This window comes from Monodelphis domestica, chromosome 4 (assembly GCF_027887165.1).
Source record: "Monodelphis domestica isolate mMonDom1 chromosome 4, mMonDom1.pri, whole genome shotgun sequence".
NCBI classification, from domain to species: Eukaryota; Metazoa; Chordata; class Mammalia; order Didelphimorphia; family Didelphidae; genus Monodelphis; species Monodelphis domestica.
This window is the reverse complement of record NC_077230.1, coordinates 262,262,124-262,276,943: the sequence shown is the minus strand read 5'-3', so window position 1 is coordinate 262,276,943 and position 14,820 is coordinate 262,262,124. Positions and strand designations below refer to the sequence as shown.

The window sequence follows — 14,820 nt, the reverse complement described above, 5'->3', positions numbered from 1 at the left end:
GAATTGCTGCTAGTAGAGAAGTCCATTACATTTGATTGTACCACAGTGTATCTGTCTCTGTGTATAATGTTCTCCTGGTTCTGCTCTTTTCACTCTGCATCAATATCTGGAGGTTGTTTCAATTCACATGGAATTCCTCCAGTTCATTATTCCTTTCAGCACAATAGTATTCCATCATCATCATATATCACAAATTGTTCAGCCATTTCCTAATTGAAGGATGTCCCTTCAATTTCCAATTTTGCCACCACAAAAAGCATAGCCATGAATATTCTTGTACAAGTCTTTTCCCTTATTCTCTCTTTGGGTAGAAGGTAAGTATTTAAAAAGAAAAAAAAAAGACAATTGAGTAATAAGATTCTTTTCCTATCATAAGTAGTACCCTAGTTCTGCTGGGTCATATATCTTTTCACCATTAGACCTATGGAATTGTCACTTGCCCACTGGGGTGCTTACTAGGATCTCTACTTCATTTCTCCAACTGAATTATCTTAAAAATGGTTTTAAGGCCCCTTTCTCTATATTTGCCCTTGATACCAATATTGCTAGTTATCTTTTCCCTAAAGAATTCAACAGGGCTCTAGTAAACATGGTTAGGCTGTTAAAGACTCATATAGTCAGATCTAGAAAGATACCTCAGAGGTAATTTATTTTCATTTTTCTTTTCTAGGTGAAGAGACTGAGGCTAAGAGCAGTAAAGTAGCTTGCAAAGATTACACAAAATTTATTTACACTAATTGTAATCTTTCATTTTCTTGTATTGAGATTCTACCTGTCAAAGGAAAAAGATCAGGCACCTTAGCCCAGTTGTTCAGTCAGTAATAAACATTTATTATTATAATAACATATATTAATAAACACCTACTATGTGCCAGGCACTGCACTAAACACTGGAGAGACAGAAAGGTAAAAGACAGACCTTTCATTTAAGCTGCCCACAGCCCAATAATGCTCACTGCCTTGGGAAGGCAGCTAACTTGTGGCATAGAACAAAATTGGAAGAGGGTATTGTTTAAATGTAGACAGTTCATTCTGTATGAGTCAAGTCTTAGAGTAGCATTGAGCATGTGTTCCTGCTATGACACACTGATATGTATTCAGAAAGAACATGGTATAGTATAGAGTAAGTTGAGGTAAATTGAGGCAGTTGATTGTATAATGGATTGAGCCCTGTGCCTGGAGTCAGAAAGACCCAAGTTCATATACTATCTCAGACACTCAGTAGCTTTGTGACTCTGAGAAAGTCATCTAAGCTAGGTCTGCCTCAGTTTCCTGTTCTCTAAAACAGTCTCTTTGTCTCTAGGCTCTCTTCTCGAGTCCAACATCTACCTAGCTACTAAAATAATGTTCCTAAAGCAAAGATATAACCATGTTAATTCTCTGGAAAAGAAGTTTCAGTGATTCCCTGTTGCCAAGGATAAACTCCAGGCTCCTCTAGCTTGTATATAAAAACAACTTGCTAATTGCTTTCTAGCCTATTGAGGGAGAATAGTACAATGGATAACGTATTGTATTTGGAGAGAGAACCTTACCACCTATGCTTATGGTCTGTGTAACTTCGGGCAAGTCATGTAACCTCTTTGGGCTGTTTTGTTTTCTTATCTATGGCTTGAAGGGGTTGAATAAGGGATCTTCTGGGCTCTCCCAGCTCTAAGTCTATGTTTCTATGGACCTCCCAGATTGATTTCACCATAATCCCTCCGCATATACGTTATATTCTAGGAAAATTAGCTGGCTTATTTTCTCCATGTGGGACATCTAATCTCTTGCTTCCATGCCTTGGTTCAGGCTGTGCCTTCTATCATCACCTACCTCTTAGAATCTCTAGTTACTTCATGCCTGAGCTCTGGTGCAGCCTCCTACAGGAGGCATCACCTAGTTCCTTCTGTGCTTAGTATTTTTTTCCCATGAAATGACTTGATTTACTTTAGGTATTTTGTATTGTATTATGTGAAGATATGCTTTTTCTCCTGAGTAGATTGTAAGCATCTTGAGGGCAGACAAAATATTGTTTTTACCTTCATATTTCAGAGTCCAACACAGAGTAGATTCTTAATATGTGCTTGTTGAACTGAATTCAGTTGAATTTCCAAGTCAATGTCCAACACTTACTAGCTGGTGACCTGAGCAAGTTAGATATCTTCTCTGAGCCTCAGGATCCTCATCATGGTTCCAAATACAACATCCATTTCCCAACCCCCTGTTTGCTTAATGTAGTATATGTGGAAGGGGGAAGGTTAGGGGGGTTCCATAGTGCTTCTGGAGCCATATCATAGAGGTCATAAAGTCCTCATCAAGACAATCCTGAAGATCCTCAGAATTCTTTTTTGTAGCTCTTAGAACACTGATGAAAAACCTGGACTGATGATTTTAATGTTTGCCTTTCTCATGAGGAAATTAAAGTCTGGACATATGAACTGAGTCAGCATGATATAACTGAGCAAGCATTGAATTTGAAGCTAAGAGACCTGGGTTCAAATCACAGCTTTCATATATTTACTGAGGATTTACTGAACTGAGGCAAATCATGTAATATATCCCAGACTCAGTTAACTTGATCATGATATAAGGGCATCACATTTCTACTTATTTCTAAGGGTCTTAGGTACTTTGAAAATTAGGTGACATGTCCAAGGTCACACAGTAACAAATAGATTTTATTCCATGTGTTCTGACTTCTGTGGTCCCAATATGTAAACATGTTAAAAGAGACACAAGGAGGGGGGTGGGTAACTCTGGCATCCAAACTTTGGAATGCACTTGTCAAATGGGGCAACACAGATAGCATGTAGGCAGCTAGGTGGTACAGTAGATAGAGTTCTGGCCCTGTGGCCTCAGAGACCAACTTGGTGTGTGATGTGGGGCAAATCATAACTTCCTGTCCACCTCAGTTTCCTCATCTGTAAAATAGAATAATAATGACACTTAACTCCCTCATTGTTGTGAAGATTCATTGAGTTAATATATGTAAAGTGCTTTGCAAACCTTATAAATATTAGCTACTGTTTTAAAGCATAATAATTCAGAACTAAAATAAGGAAACAATCTTTCTCTTGTTTTTCCCTTACTGGAGAGAAAAATAAGTAAACACATTATCTTGATCTTCCTTCACATATCATGAATCATGCAGTGCTTGAACCTGCCACTTCAAGCCTTGATTAATAATATTCTTAATTGCTTTCCTTTTTCTCCTCACAGCTGGCAGATGGAGTACTGTAGTTCTGGCTGAACCACATCAGTGGTGTTGATGCTGCAAACAAATGGTGTTACAGTCGGCAGATTTGTCCTCTTTGATCCATCTTTCCTGAATGCAGTGAAGTCTGGGGAAATTTCCTCTTGACTTCTTCTCATGCCTTGGCTGTTCCCTTATTTGCCTTCTTAATTAGTGCAGGGATGTAATGGTCTCATATTGAAGGGTGGTCTTGAATACTGTAGTCCCATTTCTGTTTGTGTCACCAAGCTGGGGAGTCAGAAAATGTCAGCTTTGGCTATGGAGAATTGGGCTAAATAGTATTGCTTTTGGAGGGGCATTCATTCCTTAGTATTACTGTTAGCAACACCCTTTGCTATTTTCTGATCTTATGACTATGCAGCGAGATGCGATAAGAGCCATATGTACCTGATGGGAAGTACTATATGAACACTGAGGTGATAAGTATTTTTTCTTGTTCCTTTCCTTATCTTACTCTCCTTGTATCTGTCTTTAGGCAAGCGATCAGCACATGCCTTCAGCAGTGACTGCTTACCTGCTCTCCAGTTCACTGGACCTTGAATAGCTGGACATTTGGGGAATTTGATCTTTCTCACAAGGTGATCGTAGATGTCTATAGAGAAAGAGATGCAGTGCTAACAAAGGTGGGTAATGCCTTCTGGGGAACAATGTTGCCAATGAGAATTTGGTTGCACTCATTCCATTAACCTGAACTGACACAGAACAGATGGGGAGAGGAAGAAGGAACTCAGAGTATTATCCTGTAGACATAGTTGCTTGCATAGTGGAGAGGCTGCCCTTAAAAAAAGTCCCATAATAGAATTTTCTTTAAGATTTGCATGGGTTGAAAAGTAAGGGAAAGGCATTTGGAGTAGGATATTTTGAAATGATGGTGCAAAGAACTGTAATCTGAGAGTGTGTCCACATTCTGTTAAGAGGAAATGGGGTAACCTTTGGAAGTTTGGTTAATTTTGCAGGCTATCATGGTATTATCAAATGTGCTTTTATTGAGATATCTAGTTAATAGTTTATGGTGGCATGCTATCACGGAAAGAGGAAAGAACAGAATCCCAAAGCATAGATTGAGTCCTAGCCTGCTACATGACCTTGGGCAAATCACCTTGAAGCAGCCTGGCTCAGAAAAGTCACAAAGGCCTGAGTTCATATCATGCCTCTGATACTTATTAGCTATATTACTCCAGGTCCCTAAATCTGCTTGTACCTCAATTTCCCAATTATTAAAATGTAAAAAAAAAATGTTTGTAGTACCTCTATTATACATAGTTGCTCTGTGGCTCAAATAAGAACATGAAAGTAAAGCAATTTGTAAACCTTAAAAGTGTTCCATTATGCCAGCTGCTATTACTTAGTTCCTCTAAGTCTCAGTTTCTTAATATGCACAATGAGAATATAAATGAAAGCCTGCCCTACATACACTACAAGGATGAGATTCAAATAAGATAACTTGTTGATTCCATCTCCATAATATTTTTCACATTCTCTCTCTTCTATCCTTCCACATCATCCCCACAGGGTTGGTAGCAGCCCCCTCATTGCACTTCCTCTTTTTCAGTCTTGATCTTTTGCAGTCCATCCTTCACATATTGGCCAAATTATCCAAATTACTCCTCTTATCCAAAACCTCCAGCCACTCATTAGTGCCACAATGGGGTAAGATCTTAAATGTTCTAGTTCCCTCCTATTTTATTTTACCTGACCTTGAACACTGTTCTAGTCAAATGGGCCTATTAGGTCCACTCCACCCATTCACCCACATTAAATGTTTGAGCATCCTTCTTCATACCTTTGCTTTTGTTTCTGGTCTAGAAAGAACGCTTTCCTCATCCTCACCTCATGGAATCCCTAGCTTCCTTCTAGCCTCCTTTAATTAAGGTACTATTTTCTTTTCAAAGACTTTTTTTCAGTCAACTCCCCCAAATTATCTTGTATTTACCTACCTGTGTACATATTGAATTTTCTTTCTTATTCCTCCACTAGATTGTAAGCTCTGCTCTGTAAGGACAAACACAAATTTGCTTTTACTTTTGTATCTTATACAGAATAGAACGTAGTGCATTCATTATATATACTATAGTTGGCATTTGATAAATGTTTGTTGAGTTAAATTGAACTGTGAAATATTCTATAAATGTAAGCTATTATTACAAAATGATAGTGAAAGTGCATTTAGTCCACTTCCTGGGGGACTTCCCTGCTGTCTGAATCTGGTTTATGAGAGCAACAGAATAGCGTTCGTCACTATGTCAGTAAAAAAATAAATGAGGATCCTTGATCTTTGTCCTTCCATTTTCCAAGAGCATTTTGCCATTGTGTCTCCTCTTCACCTTGTATTACATTGCTCTTTCTCCATGTCATGGTCATTCTTCTCTTTCTCATATAGATTGCCTTTTTTTTTTTGGGTAAAAGGAGACAGAATATTGTTTTCAGCTTTGGATCCCTGCAACCAAGCAAAGAATTTGGCACATAGTAGATGCTTAGTATTATTGAATTGAGTGGAATTGGCCATTAAGCCTTGATTGTAACAGGATCTCAATTCTCATTTTGTTCACTATTTATTCCTTTCTTCCCCTTTCTCATTATATTCAGGAGACTCCAAACTATATTTAGGAATTTTTGTACTAGAGACAGCTTTGGCTCAGGGCAAATGGCATAAATGTGATTCAATCAAACAATCTTTCTGCAACACTTGGAATACCACTGGGGAGAAGAGTAAAAAAAGGGGCATAAAGGCACTCAACAGGCAAGAGGTCACCTTCTGTGGGAGTGGAGAGAGGAGGAAACTTTCTGCTATTTTCCCTGTCTCCCCCCCAATTCTTATTAAATTAGTGCTAAATTCTGTAGTTTCTATGTTATTGAATGATTTCAAGTACTTTCAGTAGCCTCTAAATTTGGCATGAAGTTTAAGTCCTCGTAATTGCACTGTTGTTCAGTTGTTCAATCATGTCCACTCTTCATCACTCCTTGGACTGTACTGTCCAACAGGTTGTCAAGGCAAAGATACTAGAGTGGTTTGCCACTTTCTTCTCCAATAGATTAAGACAAACAAAGGCTAAGTGACTTGCTCAGGGATACACAGCTAGCTAGTAAGTGTCTGAGCTCATATCTTGAACTTGGATATTTTTGCCTCCAAGCCTTATTCTATATCCACAGGACCAATTATACTGTGGTCAGGTGTAAAAGGCACATACGTTTTAACATATGTTTAAACATTATTAAATGAAGTTAATGAGACATGATACATACACACAAGAAACAGATAAGTACAAAGCAAAGCAGTTCACGATTAAATGCAAAAACAAGAGATTAACAGTGCAGAGTCTAGAGAGGAAGAAGATTAGTAGTAGGCTGAAGCTATTTCAGAAGGCTTTGTGAGCAGGGTTTTAGGTAGTCCATGAAAAATGGACAGGATTTGGGTCAAGGGTAATTTCAATAGGGAGAAATGTAGAAGTGAAGGCTTAGTACTAAGAATTAGCTTGGCATATTCAGATGAGAACTACAAAATTGATATGACCTTAAATGAAAGGTTTAGCTTGGAGAATGATAGAAGGCAAGGTTGGCTAGATAAAAGTAGGGAAATTATGTAGAGTCTTAAATGCCAAGCAATATAAGGTCATAGAGCCTAGATTAAAGTCACTTAAATGTTATCTAGTCCAGCCTATTCATTTTATACTTTTTTAGGAACTGAGTCTAAGAGAGAGAACTAATGATTGCATCTATTTTGCAGATAAAGACTTAGACTCTAAAAGATTTATGAATTATTCACAGTCATTAATGCAGGAAAGATTTGAATTCCAGTTGGTAAGCTGAGATTCAAACAAAGCTCACATACTCTTCCCCCTGCCTCTACTATGCTACCTTCTTAGATAGAGTGCTTGTCCTAGAGTCAGAAGACCTGAGTTCAGATCTAACCTTTGCTTTGTGATCTTGGTCAAGTCACTTAACCTAGTTTCCTCAGTTTCCTCAATTGTAAAAGGAGGGTAATAGCACATATAATTTATATTTAATAATATATGATATTATAATGATATAAATATAATTGATAAATATATAATATATGCCTATATATTATATATAGGAATCAAGAGCATATAACTAGAATTATCCACTATTGATTCCTGAAAGGATCTTTCTGCAAGGTTTAATAGCCCCTCATTTGTATTTGAATTTGATACTCCTGTAATAAATGTTTTTGAGCAGGGGAGTAACATGACAAGTTTTGACTGTTTGAGGTAGGCAGGGTTATTACTCCAGGGAACCAAATTTAGAGGATGTCTCTAGCACCTGTATTCTTTTAGTAACATAAAGCAACAAAGCTTAGCACCTGGGTGTCAAGAATTAGTTAAGCTAGAAAATTACCAGATGACCAGTTTCTTCTCTCTGTCTTTCACCATCCCAACCCCTACTCTGGTCAGTCCAACAATAGCCTAGCTTTAAAAGCATAGTGTATTCCATTTGCCACAGGTCTTGTTTGTGCTGTCTGAGACTCAGGTATTGCTGCTATGACTCTAATAATGAAGTTTATTTTATACATATGAAATTTGAGATGATAATGGATTATCAAAATAGAAATGTCCCATGTGCCGTTAGCAATATGGGACCACTAGAGATGATGCAAGACAGTATAATTTTGCAGACAGATGGAATCAGATACTCTTAATTCTAGTCACAGTTAAAAAGTATGTCAGTCTAGCTAACAAGCATGTTTTTTTGGGTGAAGTTGATTAGCTTTTCTGCACTTGACTTTTCTTATCTATAACATGAGAGCATTGGATGAGTTTACCTATAAGATCACTTCTATTTCTAAAAAATTGAGATTCTATAATTATTTGTTTGTTGAACTGTCTGCTTGATTTTTATTACTGTCATTATAGCTTGTTGGAAAAAGATAACATTTTCATAAGTGTGAGGGAATTATACACTCTTGAATTTCTTAGCAGGGGCTCAATGTAAGTCAACATTTTCACAGCATGGCTCTCAACAAGGTATGAGTTCATACTTAAGTTCTCATGATTATCTTTTACAAAAAGGACAGATCAGATCCTAATTTATGATTTGGTCAATATAGCACTAGACCCTCAGTTAAATTAATGGTGAGCAAGGGTCATTTTAGCAAAGTTGATTAAAGGCCACGAGGACATTCAAAGAACTCTTGGTGTTAGTTCTAAGCTGCTGGCTGCTTTGAGAATTGGATAGTGATGCTACAGAGATTGATGTAAGATAAGCTGCTTCACTGTGGGTCTGGTTTGGGGGATAGCTATATCCTCAGGGCTCAGACTAATCATTTAGGAAGAGAAACTGCATGTGTCTCAATGTGTTCCCAGACTTATTGGGTAGAGGACTACCCTTAGAAAGGCAGGTGTGCCTGCCTTCTTTTTGTTCCTTTTAATGTCCAAGACAAAAATCTTCCTTATCTTAGGGGGATGGGGATGTTCTTCAAGAAGGAAAATAAATCATTACGGCATTCCTACCTCCAGTGATACACTGCATGACCATAAAATGCCACTGGAGCATATCCACATTATTAAGAGACGTTGGCATGGTGGTTCCTTTTTTATAATCATTAGTTCAAGTTTGATTTTCAAAACATTTGATTATGATGAACACTGATTGGTGTCTGCAAGATGAAAAAACAATTAGCAAATGAAAACTTAATTCAGTTCAATTGAAGAGGCATTTATTAAGTAATACACACATGGGAAAAAAACAAACTAGGTTGATAGGTGCTAGGGACACAAAGTCAAAATGAAAATTTGGTTCATATTTCACTCAAGAAGAACAATTTTATAGTCTAAACATGATTTTTAATGTTTTTAATTCATATTGCAGTTAAAAGTAGTAACTAACCCTTAGATGCTCTTGTAAAATTCAAAATGTATAGAAATCCATTCATATTATCAATATTAGTAGCTAAAAATTACTGTAAAGAAGGCAACATGTTGTACTTAAACTAATGATTATTCTTGATAGCAGTTGTATGAAGAATCTTCAAGCCAACCAACTCATTATTCTTCACAGATATGCATTATGATCAGTATTTGGTTTCTATCAATAACATATTTTAGCACATATTTATTATTTAATATTGTGAAGTCAAGAAACAATTCTTATTAAACTGGTATTTTTTTCTGAGTAAATAGGCTATGATTTCAGTATTAAAGTGCACTCCCCACCCCAGATACAATGGACACCTAATATAGAACTAATAGGGTTAAAAAATGATTCATGCTTCATTGATTTTAGCTGTGTTTCTAATAGTGGCCATGCCTACTTGTTAACTCGGAGTAATTAATACTTATGTATTTTGAAATTTTAGATTTTTTCTAGTTTTTTTTTCAGATTTCACTTGAAGCATCACTAATATCACTTCCCTGAACTCAAATAATTTAAGCAAAAAAAGAATACCAATTTTATAAGAATAGTTCCTAAATTTTATAATGTTAAATAAGGAATATAAATTTCTTTTGTAGATAACATACTGACTATTGTACACAAGAGTTAAAGAACACAAACCCTTCTACCAAGACTAGCTAGGACACAGGGTAATATGGAACCAAACCCAAGGCAAACCAGACCAGGAAGATTGTTTCTATATCATATACCCCAAATATTTTTAAAGTGGAAAAAAGTGAACTTAATGACTCGATAGTGGCTTAGTTATAGTGTTGGACTAATCTTGATTTTCTGTTTTGCCCTAAGTGCTGATAATCAAATTGTCTTGGTGACTTAGGAGGCCCAAGAAGGTCATTGATTTCCAATCACTTGCAAGAGCCGGTTGACCACAGCAGATATATCATTGAGAGAATTCTTATTCAGATATTGGTTGGACAAGAGGGTCAGAGGTCACTTCTAATTCTGGTATTCTTTTCTAGGAGATATTAGGTAGAAATGATATGTGGTGTGGTGAAGAGATTGTTTAAGGAATTGGGGATTTTTAACCTGAAAATGGGAAAAATCAGGGTAAGGCATTAGAAATCTTTAAGAGTTTTAACAGCTAATATGTGGAAAAGAGATTAGACTGAACTCAGAGAGTAGAAATACTGAATGAATAGTGATAGGAAGTTACAAAGTGGGTATTTTATCACAATTTATCCTTGAGGTAAGGACAAACTTACTAAATGAAATCACTATTTCTGATATTGTCTCTAAGAGGAATGTGTCACTTCAGGAGGGAATAGATTCTACCTCATTGGAGATCTTCAAGCATAGGTTGGTTGACAGTTGATCTTAGAAAAGGAATTTTTGTTCAAGTATGGCTTGAACTAGCTGACTTTTAGAGTTCTTTCCAGTACTTAGATTCCGTGATGCTATGATCAGTTTTATTTCCCTGTTTGATTGGTTTGATCTTAATTTCTGATTGATAGGAACTGATCAGTCTGCATAGTAATACACATCCTGACATTCCTTAAGTGCCATCGGATTTGGAAAAGCTTTTTGTAAAAAGAAATAGATGTGTATGTAAATCTAACCTGATTTGATCCTTAATTAGCTTTAGATTCCATGGTTTTCATGAAACTCAGTTATTAAAAATTTTTTTTAAAATTTTTTTCCATTTGAATTAATTTATTTAGTCAATTTAGAACATTCAGTTATTTTTTAAAGTGGAACTACTGAATCAAATATTTCCAGTGTATAGAAAATTTTAACCACTAAAACCTTCATTTATACTTGAAAATATTTTTGCTAATGATGTATATGTACATATACCCATGCACATATAAATTGGTTCAATAGTTATTTTTGATCAAAGTGGTTCAATCATGTAAGCATTTATTAAGTATATTTTATTGAATGAAAACAGCTTAATGGTTAGTTCTGTGTAGGCACAAGTTTAGAACAAGAAACTTTATTAAAACTAGTTTCCATCAAAAACCCTAATTTTTCTGCTATGGTGTGTGCCTGATATTTTCAACTCTAGGGAATATGATAGCATATCATTAGCACAGCCTATAGTCACTTCATCTTTTTTTTTTTGTGTCCCTGAGTATCTGCCATGACCCCTCACACTGTCTCCAAGATGTTACTTTTTTCCTCTCAGCTTGATGAGACCAATTACTTTCCCTTCCCTAATAGGATGTCAATAATGTCATTGCTATCATTGCTACAGCCAGAGGCAGATTTTATAGCACTTGCTGTTATCTCTTCAGAAATCTGAATGTTTTTTACTTCAAGGTCTCTTTTCCTTTTTGATGACTTTCTGTACACTAATTGTCCTTTGTGATCTCTTCTGAAGTGACGGTGTCTCTGACATCCTGGTTGCAGACTTTTTCTCATTTCTCACTTATTTTTTTTAAATTTGGAATTGTCATTATACGTTGGTGTTGCAACATTTATTCTATTCCTAGATCTGAGTTTCAATATTCAACCTATTCCTGTGGTAGATAAAAAATATTAAGCAGATGGTTTTATGGTTATTGCTTGTGCCTTCTCTTGTAGCTGGAACAGAAGTAACATAACCAAATTCTCCTAATAAGTGTATTCTGCATAGTTGATCCAGCCCCAAAGTATTTATTAAGTGAATTCTATGTGCTAAAATACTAGTTATACAGAAATTTATTTAAAATTATAGTTCCTGCTCTCAAGAAAATTGCCGTCTACAGGATTGTAGAATCATAGGTCAGGAGCTAGAAGAGTCTTTGGAAATCATCTTAGTCCAACCTCATACTTTTACAGATGAGGAAACTGAGGCCTGGAGTTCTGTGACTTGTCCAAGATATGACATAATTAAAAGTATCAGAGAGTATGATCTTTCTCTTCATATCAACTGGTAATGCTAAAAATATGTATGATTCCTTCTTCCTCTCCTTTCTAGTACATGTTTTAAGGAATGAGACTCTAGAAGTCTTGGGGATCATTGCTTATTAATGGTTATTGCTGTTTTCTATAGTCTCTGACATAAAGACTCCTTGTTTTCATTCATCTGAAAATATATTTCTTCATATGGAGCTTGGAACTTATTTGCTTATATGGGGAGTTGTCTATCAGATAATGAAATTCTTAAATTATTTGGGTGAGCATAACAAGTTAGAAGTAAAACAATTTCCAAAGTATATTCAGCCTTTTTGTGTCATAAGTGAGTCTCTGCCATGAGTTTCATCATTTTCATTAGGGTCAAAGACTTAAGAGACCAAAGGGAAAATCCAAAAATTAAAAGATATTTAGGAAAATTTGAGGAGAGAGAGAGAGAAAACAGTTTCATTTATGCTATATAGTTAGGGAAGATTACATGGAAGAGGTTGCACTTGACCTAAGCTCCAAAAGAAGACGAGGTTACTGTGCTCATTTTCTTCTGTATATTGTGCTTCTAATCTGTTCTATTGATTTTCCACTCTATATCACATCCACTACCAAATTGTTCTTATGATTACAGCTTTGTAGAATCATTCTTATAGTATGGCTACATGATAGGGGGCCAGGCCTTGCCTCAGGAAGACATATCTTATTGAATTCCAATGTGGCCTCAAGCACTTACTAGTTGTTTGACCCTGGGCAAGTCACTTAGCCCTGTTCGCCTCAGTTTTCTCATCTTTAAAATGATATGGAAAAGGGAAGGGCAAGCCACTCAAGTATCTTTGGCAAGATAACGCCAAATGAGATCAGTAAGAGTTGGACTTGACTGCAGATTGACAGAATGACATTCAGATGTGATATTGGTGGGTCCCCTGCCTTCCCATTTTTTAATTGATTCCCTTGACATTTTTAACCTTTTATTTTTCAAGAGGAATTTTACTATTAATTTTTTCTAGTTCTATGTCTTCATTTATAGTTTTATTGTTATATCACGAAATAAGTAAATTAATTTAAGTAGTATTGCCATTATTATATTCACTCAGTCTGCTCATGTACAGTTAATATTTCTATAGTTATTTAGATCTGTCTTTATGCAGTGTCTTGTATTTTATTCACGTAGTTTCTGTATGTGACTTTGTAAGTAGACTCCCAAATATTTTCTGTTGCTGGATAAATCCAAAGATCTCAGCTATCAGAAGAAGAACTCCCTATCTGACAAATACTCCTGTGAAAACTAGAAAGCAGTCTGGCAGAAACTAGGCACAGGCAAACATTTCATGCCATATACCAAGATAAGCTCAGAATTCAAACATGATTTATATGTAAAGGGTGATACAAGGAAATTAGTGGTGCATGGAAGAAATTATGTCAGATTTATGAATAGATGAAGAGTTCGTGACCAAACAAGAGGACCCTGAGGGGGTAAAATCGATAATTTTGATTACATAAAATTAGAGAAAAATGTTTTTGCAAGAACATAATCAATGAAGGTAAAATTAAAACAAAAGCAGGAAACTAGACAAACATTTTTGCAGCAAGTTTCTCTGATATAGGTCTCATTTCTAAATATTTTAAGAGATGAGCCAAATTTATAAGAATTAGAATCATTCACTAATTGATAAATGGTCAAAGCATGTGAATAAGTAGTGTACAGAAGAAAGAATAAAAGCTATCCATAGTCACATAAAAAATCTTCTAAATCCAAATATTTAAAGAAATGCAAATTGATACGACTCTGAGATGCCATCTCTAACTCATTAGATTGGCTAATATTATAGAAAAAGAAAAGGACAAATGCTATAGGAGATGTGACAAAATTAGTACACATTAGTGTACTTTTGGTAGAGCTGTGAAATAGTCCAAACATTCTGGAAAGCATTGAAACGATACTCAAGAAGGTATTAAATTGTGCATACCTTTTGATGCAAGAATACTGCTACTAAGTCTATACCCTAAAGAGGTCAAATAAAGAGGACCAGGATGTATAAAAATATTGATATTAGCTTTTTTTGTGGTGGGAAAGAATTGGAAACTGAGCAGATGCCCATCAATCAGGGAATGACTGAACAAGTTATAGTATATGTATGTGATGAAATCCTATTTTGCTACAACAAATGATGAAGGGGATGTAAAAAAAAAACAGGTTAGTAATAGAGGGACTAAGGTGAACAGATGTTGTTTTCCACTTCTGGAATTGCCTAAATACTCAGCTGTGGTCTCTGGGTATTTTGGCTCCCTGCTAGTGAAAGGAAAGCAGTGTTCCTCTTTCCCTCACTGAGCCAGTAGTGCATAAGAGCCCTGAAGATATGATTTTATATATACATATACATATGTATATATTATAAATGAAAAATCTATTTTATTATAAGTTAAAGTTAGGAAGTGAGGATTAGGAAAGGCTTTTCCCTAACTCTAATTCTCTAAACGTCCACAAAAACCCTCTAAGTTCATCACAAAGATGAACACTTTGTATCTTCTGAATCCCTTTTCTGCTCCCTATGCTGACTAATATTACCCAAAATCTGTGCTAAAAGTGCCTGGCTATAATCCTCAGTTATTTTCCCAAAGTTGTCTTCAAGGGTTTTGATAAGTGTAGCTCAGGATGAATGAGTTCACTCAGCACCATTTTTGACCCTGGGTTAGACCCAAAGGTCCAAACTGCCTTAAGATACATTTTCCAGGCAAGTTGGCACACACTCACAGACAGTAGGATTAACCATATCTTCTTCAAAATTACTCTCCACTTGACCAGGAAACTCAGGGAATGGTTGAAGGATTTCCTTTTGTCCACCAAAGGCTTG

The 14,820-nt window shown here is 35.9% G+C and overlaps 1 long non-coding RNA gene across 1 annotated transcript in view; it reads left to right on the top strand.

Moving 5' to 3' along the window:
• LOC103100113 (uncharacterized) overlaps positions 1 to 14,820 on the top strand; it is a 103,928-nt gene that overhangs the window by 46,644 nt on the left and 42,464 nt on the right. Inside the window, exon 2 of the long non-coding RNA XR_467970.3 lies at positions 3,708 to 3,855. This is a non-coding gene — a long non-coding RNA (uncharacterized LOC103100113). The remainder of the gene's footprint in view (positions 1 to 3,707; positions 3,856 to 14,820) is intronic.